The sequence below is a fragment of the Coregonus clupeaformis genome, chromosome 37, assembly GCF_020615455.1.
Source record: "Coregonus clupeaformis isolate EN_2021a chromosome 37, ASM2061545v1, whole genome shotgun sequence".
NCBI lineage: Eukaryota > Metazoa > Chordata > Actinopteri > Salmoniformes > Salmonidae > Coregonus > Coregonus clupeaformis.
Window position 1 is genome coordinate 25,679,544 of NC_059228.1, and position 16,160 is coordinate 25,695,703.

Consider the following 16,160-nt stretch of genomic DNA (forward strand, 5'->3'; position numbering starts at 1 on the left):
CACACATACAGTTATCATTGACACTGGTAAATAAAGTCCACTTTGAAAGGTAATGGGATTGCCTAAAAGTTGAAAAACACATGTAAATATAAAAGGTCAGCAGGACGCTGATTAGTCTTACTGGTAAACATCTTTAGTCAATATTCCAGGAAAGGACAACACCCATTGGGACTATAATTAGTTACCAGATTGATACCCAGTGTTGACATTACTGTACTAACAATGATGTGTTAAAGATCAGTACATGGCTGATCTTGCTCATGCTACGTAGCATAAACACAACTGATGAACAGAATGAGTAACACTGAAGGGCTAGAAGGAAATAAACTAGTATTAAAGGATGGACACACCAACACCTGCACACACATTGATCCGTTAAGGGTCAGTGGTTCTGCTCTGATAATTTCATTTCTAGACTCCATACAGCAGACTAGTTGTGTTCAGTCTTCTTTTCACTCACCGTTAACGGCGCTAAGCCCCTCCATCTCTGGCTAAATGATGAAGATGATAAGAGCTGATCCGTATACTTATGTGTCCATTCATTAATCTGGGTTCTGAGGCAAACAACTGTCTGCATGCCAAACGCCTTACTGTTAGCTTGTGTGCAACACCTCAGCTGACTGAGTACCACAGGAGGTTGGAGGAACCTTAATTAGGGAGAACAGACTTGTGGTAATGACTGGACCTGGAAACAGTGGAATGATATCAAATACATCAAAAACATGGTTTCCAGGTGTTTGATGCCATTCCATTTGCTCCGTTCCGGCCATTATTATGAGCATTATTATGAGCCTCCACTGCTTAGTACACTCCTGTCCAATCAGACCCACTCTCACTCCATCACCAGGCTAAGCTGATGGCCATTGTGTTAAGCAAGCAAACTGTTTATACCGGGGCAGCGCAAGTAGGTCAAGCACGTGCAGCCAATGAGCTACTTTGTTTTGCCCGCGATATTTATTACGGCTTCTACTTTTAACATTATGTGCTTTGGCACCCTCATTGCCCCAATATGTCTCTGTCAAAAAAGAGAAAAGTGGACGCAGAGTGCAGAGTGTTCCAAGAAAAATGGTCATCCTATTTAATCACGGAATTGAATGGGAAAGCTGTATGTTTGGTGTGTTCAGAGCATGTTGCAGTGCTGAAAGAATATAACCTTCGTCGCCACTATGTGAGTCTTCATGCCGACAAATATGACAACTTTCAAGGACAGCGGAGATGAGAGAAGGTGAATGAACTGTTGGCGGGTCTGAAGAAACAGCAGTCTGTGTTTACTCACAGCCGAGACATCAGTGACGCTGCAGTGAAAGCTAGCTACCTCATTGCTAATGAAATCGCAGTGGCTTCAAAACCATTTAGTGAGGGTGAATTTGTAAAAACATGCATGATGAAGGCAGCGGAGATTGTGTGCCCTGAAAAGCGGCAGGCTTTTGCAAATATCAGCCTGACAAGAAACACAGTTGCAGACAGGATTTCCGATCTTTCAGTGGATTTGGACAGCCAGTTGAAGCAAAAAGTAAAGTCATTTATTGCGTTTTCGGTTGCAATTGATGAAAGCACGGACATTACAGATGTTGCGCAACTGGCCATTTTTTCATCCGCGGAGTTGATGACACATTGACCGTCACCGAGGAGTTCGTGGAGTTGGTGCCGATGACAGATACAACGACAGCAGCTGATATTTTTACCGCACTCGTCGGCGCGCTGGACAGGGTCGGAGTGGACTGGTCCCGCGCTGTCAGCCTGGCTACAGATGGTGCGCCCTCAATGATCGGGAAAAAAGCAGGCGTTGTGACAAAGTTCAGAGAGAAAGTGCAATCTGCAAATGGAGGACGTGATTTTTGACTTTTCACTGTATTTTGCACCAGGAGGCTTTGTGTTGCAAGTCATTAAAGATGGATAACGTCATGAAGGTGGTCATCCAAACTGTTAATTTCATCCAATCCAGAAGCCTGAATCACCGTCAGTTTGACAGCCTTCTCAGAGAGAAAGACCACATCTATGGCCTGCCATACCACACTGAGGTAAGATGGTTAAGCCGAGGTGCTGTGCTGAGGCGTTTCTTTGATTTACGAGAAGAAATTGAACAGTTCATGGAAGAAAATGGCAAACCAGTGTTAGAATTTCATTCCGCAGAATGGATGCCGGACCTTGCATTTATGGTGGATGTTACAGAGCACCTGAATAACTTGAACAAACAGCTGCAAGGGCGCAACAAAGTTGTCACGCAGTATTATGACAGCATACGTTCTTTCAAGTTGAAGCTGTCATTGTGGGAGACGCAACTTGCCGGTGGTGATTCAGCTCACTTCCCCTGTCTGAAAAATGTGTGCGTGACCCAACATGTGGCAGACATGAAGCGGTTTAAAGATAAAATAACGGGACTGTTACGGGAGTTTGAGCAACGCTTTCAGATTTATGTTTATATGTTTTTATGTTGATGTGCTATTGTTTTTAATTGATTTTATTTTATTTGTATATTTAACCTATTCTTGACTCTGTGGTTCTTGCACTTGTTTGGGGAACAGGATTTCATTATTTTTATCTACATTTCTGCCTGAGAAATGACACCCTGATATAGTTCTGTGATCTGTGATATACTTCTGTGAATCACTGAGGCATTGTGTGTTTGTGTGTTCTTTGTCCTCAGAACATTCAAATAACTTGAGGTGTTTTATGATTAATAGTGATGTTGTGCTTTTGGACACTGTCCTCAGGCTCCAGCTTTATGTTTCTATGTTTTTATGTTGATGTGCTATTGTTTTCAATTTTTTTATTTTATTTGTATATTTAACCTATTCTTGACTCTGTGGTTCTTGCACTTGTTTGGGGAACAGGATTTCATTATTTTTATCTACATTTCTGCCTGAGAAATGACACCCTGATATAGTTCTGTGATCTGTGAAACAGTTCTGTTAATCACTGAGGCATTGTGTGTTTGTGTGTTCTTTGTCTACAGAACTTTCAAATAACTTGAGGTGTTTTATGATTAATAGTGATGTTGTGCTTTTGGACACTGTCCTCAGGCTCCAGCTTTATGTTTATATGTTTTTATGTTGATGTGCTATTGTTTTTAATTGATTTTATTTTATTTGTATATTTAACCTATTCTTGACTCTGTGGTTCTTGCACTTGTTTGGGGAACAGGATTTCATTATTTTTATCTACATTTCTGCCTGAGAAATGACACCCTGATATAGTTCTGTGATCTGTGAAACAGTTCTGTTAATCACTGAGGCATTGTGTGTTTGTGTGTTCTTTGTCTACAGAACTTTCAAATAACTTGAGGTGTTTTATGATTAATAGTGATGTTGTGCTTTTGGACACTGTCCTCAGGCTCCAGCTTTATGTTTATATGTTTTTATGTTGATGTGCTATTGTTTTTAATTGATTTTATTTTATTTGTATATTTAACCTATTCTTGACTCTGTGGTTCTTGCACTTGTTTGGGGAACAGGATTTCATTATTTTTATCTACATTTCTGCCTGAGAAATGACACCCTGATATAGTTCTGTGATCTGTGAAACAGTTCTGTTAATCACTGAGGCATTGTGTGTTTGTGTGTTCTTTTTCTTTAGATTGTGTGTTTGTGTGTTCTTTTTCTTTAGTTTTATGATTAATAGTGATGTTGTGCTTGTACTATTTTGGACACACTGTCCTCAGGCTCCAGCTTTATGTTGTAGGTTGATCGTATTAAAACAAAGAAAACAATCTGAAGTTGTTGTTTTTAAGTTATATATACCATGATTTTTCCGGTCCGGCCCACTTGGGAATAGATTTTCCTCCATGTGGCCCCTGAGCTAAAATGAGTTTGACACCCCCGATCTAGAGCATCGAATTAAACTTCAATTCACATTGATTATCCTCATAATATGGTGTTGTAGTCATAATGCCGTAAATCCCTAGTCTACTAATGCTCTACAGTTTTATGTCATATTATCTTCTGCTGAGGATATGCATCGTAACTTAACTGAAGTGCGTCTACACATCTATTTTTGACTTGAACTTAAAAGTGTTCTGAAGTTTAAACGTTTGAGTGTACATGTGTGGGGTAGCATCATTTGCTCCCCTGTTTCACTTGATGTCTGGGTTTCTGTGAAACTATACACCCAGTAATGACAGACAGACAAAATGGACAGTCTGTTACCTCAGTTCAAACAGGAAGCCACCCTCTGGGGCCAGGCATGGTCTTAATATGTCTGAGTAATGGCTCCTCATAATACTCCTTTTTGCAGTAAATGTCATGTTGGATATCAATGGGCTCCCCTGTGAGTCATTCGTATGTGTCTGGTGTAAAAACAAACGCTATCTTTTCATAGTTTAGGTCAGAGGTTCCCAAACTTGGTGTCGGGACCCCATGAGGGGTCCCCTGAAATTGAAATGTGGTCACGTGAGAAAATCTGCAATCTTATCAAACAAATTAATAATTTGTTTCTCTTGAAATGCTTATAGAATACATCCCTTCTGTGTCAACTAAGGATTTCTCACACTATTCAAATGTGTTGTGTTGCCTGAGATGCAGGGCCACTTATGTGTGTATGGTACTAGGGTACTGCTATGTCTATACTCTGTATGGATTACAGTGGGGGAAAAAAGTATTTAGTCAGCCACCAATTGTGCAAGTTCTCCCACTTAAAAAGATGAGAGAGGCCTGTAATTTTCATCATAGGTACACGTCAACTATGACAGACAAAATGAGAAAAAAAAATTAAGAAAATCACATTGTAGGATTTTTTATGAATTTATTTGCAAATTATGGTGGGAAATAAGTATTTGGTCAATAACAAAAGTTTCTCAATACTTTGTTATATACCCTTTGTTGGCAATGACACAGGTCAAAGTTTTCTGTAAGTCTTCACAAGGTTTTCACACACTGTTGCTGGTATTTTGGCCGATTCCTCCATGCAGATCTCCTCTAGAGCAGTGATGTTTTGGGACTGTCGCTGGGCAACACAGACTTTCAACTCCCTCCAAAGATGTTCTATGGGGTTGAGATCTGGAGACTGGCTAGAACACTCCAGGACCTTGAAATGCTTCTTACGAAGCCACTCCTTCGTTGCCCGGGCGGTGTGTTTGGGATCATTGTCATGCTGAAAGACCCAGCCACGTTTCATCTTCAATGCCCTTGCTGATGGAAGGAGGTTTTCACTCAAATCATGGCCCCATTCATTCTTTCCTTTACACGGATCAGTCGTCCTGGTCCCTTTGCAGAAAAACAGCCCCAAAGCATGATGTTTCCACCCGCATGCTTCACAGTAGGTATGGTGTTCTTTGGATGCAACTCAGCATTCTTTGTCCTCCAAACACGACAAGTTTAGTTTTTACCAAAAAGTTCTATTTTGGTTTCATCTGACCATATGACATTCTCCCAATCCTCTTCTGGATCATCCAAATGCACTCTAGCAAACTTCAGACGGGCCTGGACATGTACTGGCTTATGCAGGGGGACACGTCTGGTACTGCAGGATTTGAGTCCCTGGCGGCGTAGTGTGTTACTGATGGTAGGCTTTGTTACTTTGGTCCCAGCTCTCTGCAGGTCATTCACTAGGTCCCCCCGTGTGGTTCTGGTATTTTTGCTCACCGTTCTTGTGATCATTTTGACCCCATGGGGTGAGATCTTGCGTGGAGCCCCAGATCGAGGGAGATTATCAGTGGTCTTGTATGTCTTCCATTTCCTAATAATTGCTCCCACAGTTGATTTCTTCAAACCAAGCTGCTTACCTATTGTAGATTCAGTCTTCTCAGCCTGGTGCAGGTCTACAATTTTGTTTCTGGTGTCCTTTGACAGCTCTTTGGTCTTGGCCATAGTGGAGTTTGGAGTGTGACTGTTTGAGGTTGTGGACAGGTGTCTTTAATACTGATAACAAGTTCAAACAGGTGCCATTAATACAGGTAACGAGTGGAGGACAGAGGAGCCTCTTAAAGAAGAAGTTACAGGTCTGTGAGAGCCAGAAATCTTGCTTGTTTGTAGCTGACCAAATACTTATTTTCCACCATAATTTGCAAATAAATTCATTAAAAATCCTACAATGTGATTTTCTGGATATTTTTTTCTCAATTTGTCTGTCATAGTTGATGTGTACCTGTGATGAAAATTACAGGCCTCTCTCATCTTTTTAAGTGGGAGAACTTGCACAATTGGTGGCTGACTAAATACTTTTTCCCCCCACTGTAACTGGTATCGTAAAACAAAAAAACAAAAACAAAAAAATAACCTACAGAAAATTGTTACAAACAATGGTCTCTTGTCAAGTTCCTCCAACGTCACTTCACAATGAGTTTTGTGATATCCTTCTCCCAGAAAAATCATGTTAAACTAACCTTGACACAAAAAACTATTGTGAAGGTCTAATTACACAGGACGAGGGAGGGACTGATCTCTATCCTACTGAAGCAGGAGAAAGGGGGGCAGTACAAAGACCCAGTCTCTTAAAGAAATTGGAGGGCCCTCACCCTTCAATGTTGCATTGCAAAAATATTGGCTAAATGTATAGCTCATAGAATTCAAAAGGTACTACCAGACAATATTCATCATGATCAGACGGGATTCTTAAAATATTTTGGAGACCACATAAGACAACTGCTAGAACTAATTGAAAACTTTGAGAATGGAGGGAAACCAGATTTTAAGAAAGCCTGCGTAACAGTACATCTATAATCTATTTATAAGTGCCTGGATTTTTTCAACTTTGGAGAATCTTTCATAAGATGGGCAAAAGTCATGTACAACAATCCTTTATGTAAAATAATAAATAATGGTTTCTTCTTTGAGAACTAAAACAAGGTTGTCCTCTGTCACCATACTTATTTTTTGTGGCCATTGAACTGTAAGCTATAAAAATGTGATGTAATGATAACATTAAGGGGCAAAACATTTATGGATTAGAGACAAAAGTATCAATGTAAGCCGATGATTCAAGTTCTCTTGATAACTCAATCTTCAACCTTGAAGGGCCTCATTGAGGACCTGGATAATTTCACAAGTTTCTCTGGACTAAAACCCAACTATGATAAATATACTATATTACGGATTGGGTCTCTAAAAGATAAAAACTTTAAATTGCCATGTGGTCTACCGATTAAATCTAGTATATTTTCTAACACGTCTACCCACATAACTTAATCGAGCATCTGTCACAGTTACTGGTTCTGGTTCCTTCTGATACCGGGGGTGTTACCTGGAATGCTAGAATTCTCTCTTTACGTAATTTGCAGCCAACTGTGTGCTCTTTGAAAACATTCAGGTGTTTCAATCTCAGGCTGGGAGTACAAATCCTCTCATTATCAGTATGTGTCCCTCACTGTTGACCAATAGCTTTAGTGTATAATGGGAGTGTTTGGAGAACAACCCCACAAAATCTGTGAAAACATACCATTGCTGTAAAGCTAATATGCTAATACCTGGAGCCCAATATGTATTTAACAAAGGCTTAGGTGAAGATAGCTTGGGTAATGTGTTGGTACATGCTTGAAGTCTTCAGAAAGAAGCATTCTGGCCTGCGTCTGCACTGTAGTCTCTCTGTGATAACGATAATGTGGAGTTAAGAGCAACAAGAGCCAGGTGGACTTCAATGATCTGTTATTATCTTTGCAACCACAACATGCATCCACTCCCTGCTTCTATCACTCTCCCTCTCTCTCCCTCTTTCTCACATATGTCCACAAAACTGTTGTGTGTATTCCTACTCCACAAGATTGATCCCATCTCATTTGTGGCCTGCAGTGATAAATCAACAGTTGGTCCCTATCTCTTTCTCCCCGTCTCTCACCTCTCTGTTTCTCTCTCTCTCTGATATCATTGTGAGGGGAAAGGCTAGTAATATGTCGTCAAACACAAGATAAGTGCAGTAAAAGGTACATATAAAATGTAATTAACCAAATGTATATTAATATAACAAAATTGTTTAATTATTCATAGATAAAGGCTGAGTGATTTCTTACTTGAGCTTTAGTTGCTCCACACGTTTTCTGTTTTTCTGTCTTATTTCTTGTTTGTTTCACAATAAAACATATTTTGCATCTTCAAAGTGGTAGGCATGTTGTGTAATCAAATGATACAACCCCCCAAAAAATCCATGTTAATTCCAGGTTGTAAGGCAACAAAATAGGAAAAATGCCAAGGTGTCACGATCGTCTAACATAGAGGACCAATGCGCAGCGTTGAAGGTGAACATATTTTATTACTATAAATGATCACACGATCAAAAACACAAACGAAAACGTGACGTCTACGGTTTCACACAAACCGAAATGAACAAGAAACCACAAACACAACGTAAAAGACAGATAGTTAAATATGGCTCCCAATCAGAGACAACGAGCCAACAGCTGACACTCGTTACCTCTGATTGGGAGTCACTCAAACAAAGAAATACAATAACCTAGAACCCACAACAAAACATAGAAACTAACACCCTGGCTCAACATACGAGAGTCCCCCGAGCCAGGGCGTGACACAAGGGGGGTCAATACTTTCGTAAGCCACTGTAAATTTGGAGTCACGCAAAGAAATGTTATGTGGTCTTCCCACTACGACTCATCGGGAAAGCATGCAGTTTATTAGGCTACAGATGAAATAAGTTATGATAAACTTCACAGGGTGGTGAAAGTGCAAGGTGATGAGCTTGATGCTCCTTTACAATAAATATTGAGGGTCTTATTCTGTTGACATGATCATCGATGCTTGGCTGCCATTTGACAAAGAAAAATAATCTTGCTATTTTATCCATAATAATCTCATCATGTAGGATATACCTGCTGTTGGCTAGAGTGTAAGTGCCAATATCAGAGTGGGCACACTCGCTATAGCACAACCTTTGTTGTGATAAAACCATCAGTACAGTTGAAAATGCGATGGACACCTATTTAACTAATATTCTTTATTTGGTACATGGGATTTTAACCTGCAACAAGTCAATTTGATGGAAACACATCTCTGGTGGGAAAATATGCATATTGTTTTTATGTGAATTTTAGCAAATTCACATGAAAATATGTTGCCAATTGGATGGAAACCTAGCTATTGAGCTTAATGTAGTTCAGGCCAGCCCCAGAGCGAAGCTCAGGACCCTGGACCACAGGAACAGTAGTTTCTACTGATGGGGAATATCACATCAGAGATCAGAGGGATGCCAAATGACTGTCATGAATCAGCCAAAACCTTGTTATCCCCCTCCCTCTGGACTTTTTGAACAGACCAATATATTATCCCACACTCTCGTAAACTGCTGAGAAGCTGACTTGTGCCGTGCAACATGCTTATATTTCAATTGAGTAAGTTAATTTCATCAAGCTGTCCTTTTTAATGTTATTGCCCATCAGTTATGAAGGGAATGGGCTCCTTATCTCCCTTTAGAGCAGAATGAGATTGCCGGGGCAAGGCACCATCTGTCCTAACACTCAATTCATTTGTATACCTGAGGGATGATGTTTTACAGGGATGCTCGTGTATTCAGCCCCCCGTTCCGCTCCGAATGTGGTTTGTGTCTCCCATTGCTAGACAGCAGGGCTTAAAATAATGCTCTAACCTTTCCTGGCATTACCACTGTAGTGGCATGCTGTTATTATGATCAGGGCAGGGCAACCCTGTGTTGGTTTATGGACATAATACCCCAAAAGTGGAGAGTTTAGTGAAAAAGATTTCTCCCCCAGGTCCCTCAGACTGACACAATAGGCAGTTCAGAGAAGGGCAGGACAACGCTCTTAAAGCCGGAATGGTGAAATGGTTGATGTTGGTTGGCTTGTGGTGACAGTACCGCAAGATGTACTTCAAGGCCATGATAAAGTCAAGCACCTCTTAGTGTTTATGTCCATAAAGGGACGGGATGACTTTCTTAAATGTCTCTTATAGAACCATTTGGTCCACTTGATAGGGTTCTGAATAGAGTGGCTTCATAACAACACTGAGAGCCATACAAAGACAGACAGATAATAGCAATATGATGGAACGAAGGTAGGAATCTGAAAGACTGTCAGTGTGAATGGTGACAAGTTAGGCCTACATGAGGAACCCACTCATCTTGAATCTGGGTTATTTTTAGTACATCTGATGTGAATGAGCCTGTAGCGATATTATGGTTCTATACATTTATAATACCCTAATGAGCATTGCAAATATTTCTATTACATTTCGCAGCTGGGAAATTACCTGACAGCTATAATGAGGTTAAACCTTTTACAATCGTGGGAATTGGCCTAAATGGATAGGGCTGTATTGGAATGTTTCTTACAGAAGAGATATGAAATGCATAAGCAGGTTTCAATTGAAAGGGAACAGTTTGGAGACTATGGGAAAATTATTAGACCAAAGTTGAGGACACAACAGTTCACCTGACACGACTGAATCCAAACATTACACTGTAGATGTTATGTGCCATTGAGGAACTAGAGCAAGCACACTTGTAATTGTTTTGTTTGGAACAATACCCTGCATCCCCGCCATCACACAATTACTGTTGTTGCTTACGCAATCCAAAAACGGCCCATAATAAATTGCAATCTGGGTCAGGTGGGCATCATTTGAAAGCTTGTTATATTGCCAACATGACTAGCTAAGTTAAAAAATGCGATCTTACAGTGTTAGGCAATTTCACAGGGCAATTCAGAGAACCAGATCGTCATTTTGGTGCGCAGAGAAAGGAGTCATGCATGCATTCAGGTGTGTGATCCGCTGGGATTTTTCTTCAAAATAGACAAACATAGGCTCATTCTGTTCAGAACAACCCAGGGTATGACATCATGTCATCTTGTAGCTGTAAATCAAACACAGTGATCATAAACTTTGTCACTGTATTTGACATGAGTTTTATGATATGGAATGTGAAGTGCATATTTGGACTGAAGGGTGTTTGGCTTGCTTGTCTGACATCAAAGCGGTATTTATTATAATCCTCCACGTCTCATCTTTCCAAATACATTGAATCCTCTTAATGTACAGCATTTCCCTCACTCAGACATAATTTTTTTGCAAAATTGCCCAATTAGCGGGAGGGATGGGGCAACTTCTTGTTGCGTGCGGTGCTCAAGTTCAGAATGGCTGTCAGTCAAAACCCATACAGCGCTGTGAAGCGCAGAGCCTGTACAGCCACTGTGTTCCCGTATTTTCAACCAGTGTACGGGTACGAGTGTAAAGGGCTACGACATTGAATGGTCATTTGTATACGTCTATTTACTATTCACATTTTAGATGGAGCATGCATGGGTACAGACTACAGAGTAGCAGCATCACCACTAGGCCCTTCACCAGTGGTTCCCAAACTAGGGGTCGCGACCCTATGTGGGGTTGCTTGATATGAAAATTGGGTCATGAGAGAATCCCCAAAAGCCTGGTAAATGTCTTTATTTTTCTCTAATAAAAATTATAATATCGTCTTTGTATCTCAAAATCATGTAATGTGGTTTTACCTTAAAAATCTAAATTAAAATGATAAACATCTAAAATGTGAAATTCTACCAATGAGGGAGCGCCTATAGATCGTGGTAAAAGGCTGCACTTGACCATTGCACTTTAATAATTCCCACGATGAATGGCTAGGCTTGCTAAATACCTAAATGCCTGCTGCTAAATGGACCATTTTCTTAGACCAGCATCCTCGTCTAGTTCGGTAGCTAGAACATCAAGTGAATCGGAGACAACTAAATCGCACAAAAAGAGAAAATGTGCTAGAAAATATGACGAAACTTCCTCGAACATGGCTTTACTAGCATAATTGAAAACAATGAGGAGAAGCCAAAATGCCTCTTGTGGAAATGTCCTCTCACGTGAGAGCATGAAGCCCAACAAGCTTAAACGGCACCTTGACACAAGGATAATTCTAACAAACCCAAAGCTTTTTCCGAAAGGAAGTAAGATTAATTAAATCACACCTAAAGCGTCATTGTGCAAAATGGTACGCAGCATCATCTGGGTATGTGTGCAACAAAAGTTCAACATTCACCTTCTGCTACCGTTTCCGTCAAGCCGTCTCCGCATACAATTTGATGCATACGTTGGAACGTATGCACTACACAGTACGCCCTGCAACTGCCTCTGCAATGCAATGCTGCAAGGAAAACGTAGCGTTCCATTGGAAATTAATGGACTTCTGGTGTACCGAAAAGCAATGACGCTATATGTGTGATCGATACTTAAGCAACAGGTACAATTAAAAAAGGCCATCTGAGAGAGCCCAGAAAGCATAGTTTGAGGTTAAGCTATTGTATAGTACAGGACAAGCCACACACTATTGCAGAGACTTTGGTATTACCGACTGCAGCTTGATATAGTAAAAACAATTTATGGGGAGGCAAAGGCACAGAAACTCATATCAATACCTTTGTGAAATAACACTGTGAAACGTAGGATTGATGCTATTGCTATCACTCAAGAGGAAACACTGACTGAATGACTCAGAAATTCCCCAGCTTATGCTCTCCAAATGGACGTGCTCTGTGCGGGCCGAGATGCCCATGCATTGACTTCTGTTCGGTACATGTCGGGGGATGCTATTCACCAGGACATATTGTTTAGTCTCACGCTTCCCAAGCTTGAAACAGCACAGGGTTCAGTGCGCTGCGTGGCAATATTGATGAAAAACAGATTCCATGGGATCGAATAGTGGGCTTTACATCACTTTTTTCACAAGGTTGGGGTCATGAGAATTTTCACATTATAAAAATGGGGTTGTAGGCCCCCTGTAGCTCAGTTGGTAGAGCATGGCGCTTGCAACGCCAGGGTTGTGGGTTCGTTTCCCACGGGGGGGCAGTATGAAAATGTATGCACTCACTAACTGTAAGTCGCTCTGGAAAATGAGCGTCTGCTAAATATCTAAAATGTAAATGTAAATGTATTTTGAAAGGCCTCTGTCACGCCCTGACTGTTAATGCCTGTTGTTTCTTGTTGGTTTGGTCAGGGTGTGATTATCTATGTTATCTATATCTATGTTGGCCGGGTGTGGTTCCCAATCAGAGGCAGCTGTCGATCGTTGTCTCTGATTGGGGATCATACTTAGGTAGCCATGTTGCCTACCTATGTTGTGGGATCTTGTTTCTGTGTGTTTGGCTTGTTTGATGTTAGCCTGTAGAACTTCATATTTCGTTGCGTTTGTTGTTTTGTTCGGTGTTTATTCAATAAATGAACATGTACGCATACCACGCTGCACCTTGGTCCAATCCTGTATTCAATGAGCGTGACAGCCTCCTGTAGCTCAGTTGGTAGAGCATGGCACTTGCAACGCCAGGGTTGTGGGTTCGTTTCCCACGGGGGGCCAGTATGAAAAATGTATGCACTCACTAACTGTAATTCGCTCTGGATAAGAGCGTCTGCTAAATGACTAATGCGAGACTTTGAGTAGGACTGGGGAGATTACCCAATAGAGTATACTGCATCAGTAAATAGACTTTTAGCAGTGTGCAACAATACAAAAATGGAACAAATAGGCCTAACTCGCATATTGAACATCGAGGACTTTAAAGTTGTGGTAGAAAGACTCAGAGTTAGACTGTTTTTATGTTTTAAGGATGAGTCATAGAGAGTTTGGGAAACTTTAGGGCTGGAAACCATTGTTTTTCACATTCTGTCTTTTGAATTACCGTTCATTGTTTCTCCTCTCAATAATTCTCAATTAATTTACCCTGTCTTGAAAACCTCCAACTCTGGATTTCTCCGTTCCACACACAAAAAATTTAAGTATTTGGATCTATGTAAAGGGATACTTCAGGATTTTGGCAATGAGACCCTTTATCTATTTCCCCAGAGTCAGATGAACTTCTGGATACCATTTTTATGTCTCTGTGTCCAATATGAAGGAAGTTAGAACATTCACTGGAAGTCTAGGGTATCTGCTAGCATTGGCTCGCGAGACTGGACACATTCATTGCCAAAATGCTGAAGTATCCCTTTAAGATAACACACACCTTTATCTAGGTATTCCCATCAGATCCAGGCTATTGCCAAAATTCCAAAATATAACTTTAATTCAATTTTGGACAGTAGTTACACCTATTGGAAACAGGTTATTTTTACATGAAATTATTCATACAGATCTACTTAATTTAATTGTGTTATTGAAACACTACTGAATTGAGAAATAATAATTATAAATGATTATGTCAGATTTACTAAATCTATTTAGGTAATGTTTCAACTCAATTAGATCTAGTACCTCCCAAATGAATTTGAGTTACATTCATCCTTATTTCCAATTAATCACAGTATAGTGAAGATTTCAGGAGCTTTGTGCTCCCAGCTGCTTCTTGCTCATTCATTAGCTTCTCTGCTAGCTCCTAAACCAGCAGAATTTAAGAGACAGTAAACTAACCAACAGACCAGTATAACTAAGATGACATTCTCAGTAACGGTTACATACACGTTTTACATGTGGTTGTTTATCTACCTTAGATGAATGCACTGACTCAAGTTGCTTTCGATAAAAGCGTCTGCTAAATGACCAAATTTTAAATGTAGAAATGTATTGATGATTGAGTTGGAGGCGTGCGTGGCCATGCAGTCACGGGTGAACAGGGAGTACAGGAGGGGGCTGAGCATGCATCATAGTGGGGCCGCTGCGTTGAGGATCAGCGTAGTGGAGGTGTTGTTGCCTACCTTCACCACCTGGGGGTGGCCCGTCAGTAAGTCCAGGACCCAGTTGCACAGGGCGGGGTTCAGACCTAGGGAACCGAGCTTAATGATGAGCTTGGAGGGTACTATGATGTTGAAGGCTGAGCTGTAGTCAATGAACAGCATTCTTACATAGGTATTTCTCTTGTCCAGATGGGATAGGGCAGTGTGCAGGCAGATGGCGATTGCATCATCCATGGACCTACTGGGGTGGTATGCAAATTGCAGTGGGTAGAGGTGATATGGAGGTGATATGATCCTTAACTAGCCTCTTAAAGCACTTCATGATGACAGAAGTGAGTGCTACGTGGTGATAGTCATTTAGTTCAGTTACCTTCGTTTTTTTGGGTACAGGAACAATGGTGGACATCTTGACGCAAGTGGGGACAGCAGACTGGCATAGGGAGAGATTGAATATGTCCGAAAACACTCCAGCCAGCTGGTCTGAGCATGCTCGGAGGACGTGGCTAGAGATGCCATCTGGGCTGGCAGCCTTGCAAGGGTTAACATGCTTAAATGTCTTACTCACGTCGGCCACTGAAAATGAGAGCTCAAAGTCATCAGGACCGGCCCACGTCAGCGGCACTGTGTTATTCTCAAAGCAGGCGAAGAAGGTGATTAGCTTGACCGGGAGAAAGACGTCAGTGTGGCTGGTTTTCCCTTTGTAATCCGTGATTGTCTGGAGTCCCTGCCACATACGTCTTGTGTCTGAGCCGTTGAATTGCAACTCCACTTTGTCTCTGTACTGATGTTATGCTTGTTTGATTGCCTTACGGAGGGTATAACTGGACTGTTTGTATTCAACCATAATCCCAGTCACCTTGCGGTGGTTTGTGCTTTCAGTTTTGTGTGAATGCTACCATCTATCCACGTTTTTTGGTTTGGATAGATTTTAGTGTTCACAGTGGGAACAACATCCCCTATACATTTCCTGATGAACTCAGTCACTGTGTCAGTGTATAAGTCAATGTTATTCTCATAGGCAACCACGAACATATCCCAGTCCGCGTGATCAAAACAATCTTGAAGCATTGGATTCCGATTGGTCAGACCAGCGTTGAATAGAACTTAGCACGGGTACTTCCTGTTTGAGTTTCTGCCTATAGGAAGGGAGGAGAAGAATGGAGTTGTGATCTGAATTGCCAAAAGGAGGGTGATCGAGGGCCTTGTAGCCATCCCGGAAGGGAGAGTAAAAATGGTAAAGAGTTTTTAAAGCACGAGTACTGCAGGCAATGTGTTGATAAAACTTTGGTAGCATTTTCCTTAGATTTGATTTATTAAAGTCCCCAGCTACAATACAGTGAGGGAAAAAAGTATTTGATCCCCTGCTGATTTTGTACGTTTGCCCACTGACAAAGAAATGATCAGTCTATAATTTTAATGGTAGGTTTATTTGAACAGTGAGAGACAGAATAACAACAACAAAAATCCAGAAAAACGCATGTCAAAAATGTTATAAATTGATTAGCATTTTAATGAGGGAAATAAGTATTTGACCCCCTCTCAATCAGAAAGATTTCTGTTGATTTTTTGTTGTTATTCTGTCTCTCACTGTTCAAATAAACC